This window comes from Leucopleurus acutus, assembly GCF_964270905.1.
Source record: "Leucopleurus acutus genome assembly, chromosome: 19".
Taxonomy (NCBI): domain Eukaryota; kingdom Metazoa; phylum Chordata; class Mammalia; order Artiodactyla; family Delphinidae; genus Leucopleurus; species Leucopleurus acutus.
In genome coordinates, this window is record NC_139161.1 from 2288319 (window position 1) to 2294318 (window position 6000).

Here is a 6000-nt window from a genome sequence, read left to right on the forward strand (position 1 = left end):
ACCTCCCACTGGTGGGGTGATCATAAAGTCCCCTCTGCTCCCCCCGCCCCACACTGCTTTGCAGGGTAGGGAGGGGGGATTTGGGATGGAGGAAGGATATGGGAAGGCAGTGCTTTCTATACTGAAGACCTCTGCCGAAGATAAAGAGACGGTGTCTGAGCTGAAACCAAGCCCTATGGGCAGGGCACTGAGGTTTCCTGAAAGAAAGGTGGAAATCCACCCCGCAGAGGTGACATGAAAGTGGCTCTTCTGACTCCAGTGCACAGCTGAAAGCGGGGCTGCAAAGTTAGGAACGAGGCACGGCCAGCAAGGGGACATCTGTAAAAAGTTTAACTTGTCCTGTGCCTTTTCCTGGACCAAAAGAAAACCCATATTTAGCATAAAGCTCTAAATTTCCTCTTTCTACACTGTAATTCCCCTGAATGACCCCAAGCGTCATAGCCTTATGTGGTGAGATTCAAAAGGACAAAAGCAAAAGGCAGTGAAGGATGCTTGGCCTGCCCCGCATTTAACGTTGGCTGTTAAGTGGGAAGAGAATCATACAGTCAACATCCAGGAGGAGTTTACTCACAAGTAACAGAGTTCACACAAGCCCAGGGCACTGTAAACAGAGACGCCCAGACAACCGTACAAAAGCAGCTTTTTGAGTAGGCAACACGTGTAAGACCTCTTTTGCAACGTATATTAGAAGATGACCCTTGAAAGCACAAATTCACAACTTAAGAGCAGTAAAACTTCTAATGGCATAGTTTTAACAAATTGCACTTTTTGGAAAACTTACAATACTTGACACAGTTCCAAAGTCTTACCAAGGCAGTACCTTTAAAACTCTTAAACAAAGCCAATTCTTAACTGCTCGAGAACTATGACAAAGACATAGAAATATGGGTACAAAATTATTTTTAAGAATATTTAAAGTGTCTTTCCATTGCTCCACAGCGTATCTGGGGAATGTGTTAAGTTTGTTATAGAGCTTTAAATAATAATTAGTTTTATGCACCTAGTATCACTAAAGGTTTAATTAAATATTTAACTTTCTGCTGGAGGAAGGAGGGAACGAAAAGTGCTCACTGAACTGAGAAAGCACCTGGAGACCGAAAAACAAAACGAGGCAGGCAGCTGCATGCAATCAATGGATCCGTTTATTACGGGGTAACTTACTCACAGGGTGGGCTCCGCATCGGGGAAAAAACGACCTGCAGCTGCACTCCCCTCCCCACCGGCGGGGGCCATGGGACGACTTTAGAGTTAACCTAGCGTATGGAGGCAGTGCTTGGAAACGGGACGTGTACTCCTAAGTCAAAATTCATGACTGGGTACCTAGTCTCGTGGGCACCGGGAATATACATCATCGTTGTTTGGGGACTGACAGAGCATGGAGGCCACCTGATCCTAACGATTATTAAAACAGTTTCTATTAACTGCAAAGCTTTGACAACAGAGAAGTGACTTACTGCACAGTTCAGTCCTGGGTAGGGTGGGTGAAAGGGCAGGATAAACTGTAAGAGCCCAGGATGGCATCAGTAATGCTAACAGCCATATATCCATACTTTTCCTAGATAAAAATAATTCACATTAAATCTAATAAGTTGCAAGAAAACGGAAAGCCCACTAAAGCCCATCTTCCTTTTCTAATGTATTAATAGTTGACTTAAAGACTGAATTTACATAACCCCAAATTCAGTATCAGAAATTCACTACTGTATTAAAGAAACATTGATTACTATATGTGCTACGAAATATATTTCACCTTTCTCAAAGCAGTAAAAATGTGCATGACCTTTAGAAATAACTGTCAGAAAAAATTATCTAGAATGTATTAATTTTAGTTCTGAGAGGAACAAATTAAGATTATATCCTATAAAAAAGGAATTGAGGCATCCGAATGTTCACAGCCATCCTGGCAAAAGATGTGGTCAGTCACCTTAGCAAGTTTGAAAAGATTCCTGGAAAGGATCTAAGCTGAAAGTATCCCCAACAGACGACTATTAGAGGTGACTTCTCATCCACCCAAGCAGAGCTGATTATTACTCCTCTGTTCCAATAAATAAACTGTAATTGCGGTTACCATACTGTGTCATCATGACTTGTTTACATCTTAATCTTGAACTTGACCATGAAATCCGTGACAAAAAGACGGCCTTCTTTGCTTCTCTACCACCCATGGTAATACTAAAACCAGTATCATCTTACCGCAAGTTCCTTTATCCAGATTTGCTGAGAGTCTATAGATCAAAGGTGTGTAACGGAGCCCGAGGGGGTTAAATCCAGCCCACAGACTGTTTTGTACAGCCCAGTAGTTAGGAATGGTTTTCACATTTTTAAATGGGGGGAAAAAATCAAAGAATAACAGTATTTTGTGACATGTAAAAATTATAGGAAACTCAAATCTCGAGTCTAGAAATAAAGTGTTACTGGAGCAGAGCCATGCTCAGCTGTTTCTGTGCCGCCTGTGACCGCTTTGTGCTACAACGGCAGAGTTCAGTAATCAAGACAGAGACCATGTGGTCCACAAAATCTAAAACATTTAGTGTGTGGCTCTTCACAGAAAAAGCTTGCTGACCACCGCTACAGACAAAAGGAGGAAGAAAGAAGAAAAGCGGCATAGTCATTAAACATTTACTGAGGGATTTATGCACCAAACTTTTTAAAAAAAATACAAAACGGAGTTAGACACTGTCACTGACTTTGCAGATAGATAAAATTTAATATAATGTGGTAAGTGCAACTGGGGGAAAGAGTCTGGGAAAGAGTCGAATGCAAATTCCAGGCAGGGAAAAAGAATGGAAGAACTAGACTCCCCAAAGGGGCTTGACTTGTGTAAAGAACAGGGAAACCTGCAATGAGGCAGAGGCTCGGGCAAAGTGAATTGGGGCAAAAAGGGCAGGTGTACCCTCTAGATGACACTATTAGGACAGGCCCTGGAAACAGGTTGTCAAATACCTTATATGCAAAATTAGACTAGACATCTTTATTTTGTGTACCCATACTTCCTTGACTGCACTTTTCATACCTAAGAATAATTGTTTAATTGCCTGGCAATCCCATATTTCACTAGTCCTTTCACTTTCCTAATCCCCAAAGCTTCCACCCACAGCATCGCCCTCAAATGATGACCTTGATCCCCACTTCACTGAGAAACTGAAGCCATCAGGAGAAATTTCCGAAACGTTCCACTACCCCTTCTATCCACCTACCTACAGCCGCATCAGAGGTAATGTTATACATTTCAACAAGGTGCCATTTCGGCCTAAACTGAAGATTTTGTTTCCACTAGAACTCTAAGAGATAAAAGCTAAATGGAATCTGGTATCAATGAGACCTTTAATTTAAGATTTATTTTTTAGAAGAAGAGGTTAAGAACATCTTTGGCAGATGACTTGAAAGAAGTTCCTGCCCAGCTACACACATCACTGGCTTCCCAACTAATAAAACAAAAGCACTATCGGGACTTCCCTGGTGGCGCAGTGGTTAAGAATCCACCTCCCAATGCAGGGGATGCGGGTTTAATCCCTGGTCAGGGAACTAGATCCCACATGCATGCCACAACTAAGAGTTCACATGTCACAACTAAGGAGCATGTGTGCCCCAACTAAAGGAGCTGGTAAGCTGCAACTAAGGAGCCCGCCTACCTCAACTAAGACCTGGCACAACCAGAAATAAATTAAAAAAAAAAAAAAGGCACTATTAAAATCAAGCCTTTTACAGGAATTCCATGGTTAGGACTCGGCACTCTCACTGCTGAGGGCCAGGTTCAATCCCTGGTCGGGGAACTAAGATCTCACCAGCAGCGAAGCACAGTCAAAAAAAGAAACCAAGCCTTTTAACTTAACAGGGAATAAATTATAAATGTTCTCTTCTTCTCTAGTGTTTTAAAATTTACTGAAGGTAGTATAATAATAAAAGAAAATAATAATTGTCAATATGATTTAACCTAAATTTTATGACAGTATTTCTTGCTGAATGGGAAAATAATGCAATGGTACCCACATGACAAGTTATCCAATACCTTTTCTTATATATAACAGGTTCCTAAAAACTTGTGCTTAAAACTATTCTAGGACGATTAATTCACACACTAGCAAAGATCCCAATTTATGAGAATACTACAAAATTCTTTTATGCAATCATCTCCTCAAGCTCAAGGGCAGAGATTACAAATCGTATTCATCTTGGCATTCTTGGCACATAGCTTAGCATCTAGAATATAAAAGACACTCAGATAAACCTGTAATGTATTAATAATGTATTAATGTATTAATAAACTTGCTTTGACCCTGAATGCAAGATTTCCCTATACTGAATCCTGTTTGAAGGAAAATACACTTAAACAGCACATATTCCAGGATTAATGCCTTACTAGTTAGCTTTTAACCCAAATACCCCCAAGAGCCCTAACTGCCCTAATAATGTTCTCTTGTACGGAGCCTTCCCTAAAAATATGTAACATCGCTCTCTGGATAGAAGCAAAATATAGGGCATCAAGGACGAGAATTTAGAGTCTGGCATCCCTGGGTTGGAAGCTCAGCCCTTTTGGCTAGTTGGGACCGAAATAAGTGACTTAACTTTTTTGGGAAGCGTTTTCCACATCTGCCCAACAGAATAAGACCCCTCCGACCTCCAAAGGATGCTGGCAAGACTGAACGAGATAATACTGAACCTGGCTCACGGCTGGGAGTCCAACATACACTCCTTTTCTCCCCTTCCGTTCCTGCACAACGTCCTCGATGGAAAGTAAACGTGACTGCCTTTATTCTTTCAGACTTATTTAGAAACGTCTGTCCAAGCCTTGGGAGCCCAGGAGCAACCCTCCTGCAGCTATTAGCGCCGGCAGCCTCCCGAGCTTTCGCGTCTGCTGTAGTATCAATACTTCCACGCCCGGAGCCTTGCGTTTCGGGAACCAGGGCACTTCCCCCAAAACCGTGCCCCAAGCTCTGCGCATCTCTCCCGAACTCCTCCTAGCGCAGAGCGAGGAGCAGCCCGAAGCTCCCAGGGGAACCCGCGCTCGCGGCCAGGTGTTCAGAGGGAATTTCCTTCCCAACATCTCCGCCCTCCGCAACGGCGCCCTGAGGATGGAGACCACCCCGGCCAGCCCAAGGCAGGGGTCCCGCGGCGACCCCGGCATCCGCACCCCGACACCCCGGGGGGCGAACAGCATCCTCCTCCACAGGACACGCCGCAACCGCGCTCTCCCCGACCTCGGGGACCCTTCTGCCCCCCAGCTGCCGGCTCGGCCCCCTCCGAGCCCCGCTGCACTCCAAGCCCCAGACCCCCCGGCCGCACCCACCGCCCCTCCCCCGCCGGCCGCCCCTCCTCGACCCCTCACCCCCTCCCAGGGGTGACAGCCACCCCGGCGGGCCTCACACCCCGCAGCCCTGGGCGACCGCGTCACCTCAGGGCCGGGCCGAGCGCCGACCGGCCGGGACGCGCGGAGTCCGCGGGGACCTCAGCTCGGAACAGTGTCCGAGAGGGCGGGCGCGCGCGCGCGCGCCCCCGACGCTGCTGGACGGGGAGGGCAGGGGCGGAGAGGGGAGGGCGCGGTGCCGGAAGCCGCGCTCCGCCCCGCGCAGGACGCACCTGAGGGCGGGGCACCCCGAGGACGCAGCCAGCAGACGGGCGCGCTCCCGCCGCTCGGCCCGGCGCATCCCGGCGCAGGCGCGGAGAGCGACCCTGGGGGCGGGGCCTCGAGGGGGCGGGGCTGCGAGGGTGGGGCTGCGAGGGGCGGGGCGAGCGGGCGCTCCAAGGCCCGGGACCCCTGGGTCCGCCTGGACGCCCGTCTCTGCAGCGCGGCCTCGTGGCTCAGCCCCCGGGGCCCCCGGCGCCTCAGATCTGCCTCCTTCGTGGAGACCTCGCCCAGCTCCCCCCGGGACACTGGCAGAAACAACGGGCTTGAAGTCAGGGACTGCGATTTGAGTCCAAAGTCTGCAGTATCCTGGCGTGTGACCTTGGTCCGCCGCCCCATCCTCATCTGCCTCCTGCGTCATACCCACTAAGAATCCT

At 47.8% G+C, this 6000-nt stretch overlaps 1 protein-coding gene across 1 annotated transcript in view; it reads right to left on the reverse strand.

Moving 5' to 3' along the window:
• ABCA5 (ATP binding cassette subfamily A member 5) overlaps nt 1-5440 on the reverse strand; it is a 62329-nt gene extending 56889 nt beyond the window's left edge. The window contains exon 1 of the mRNA XM_082860863.1: nt 5393-5440. The gene's annotated coding sequence lies outside the window, so the exon portion shown is untranslated. The remainder of the gene's footprint in view (nt 1-5392) is intronic.
• Nucleotides 5441-6000: the final 560 nt, after the last annotated feature.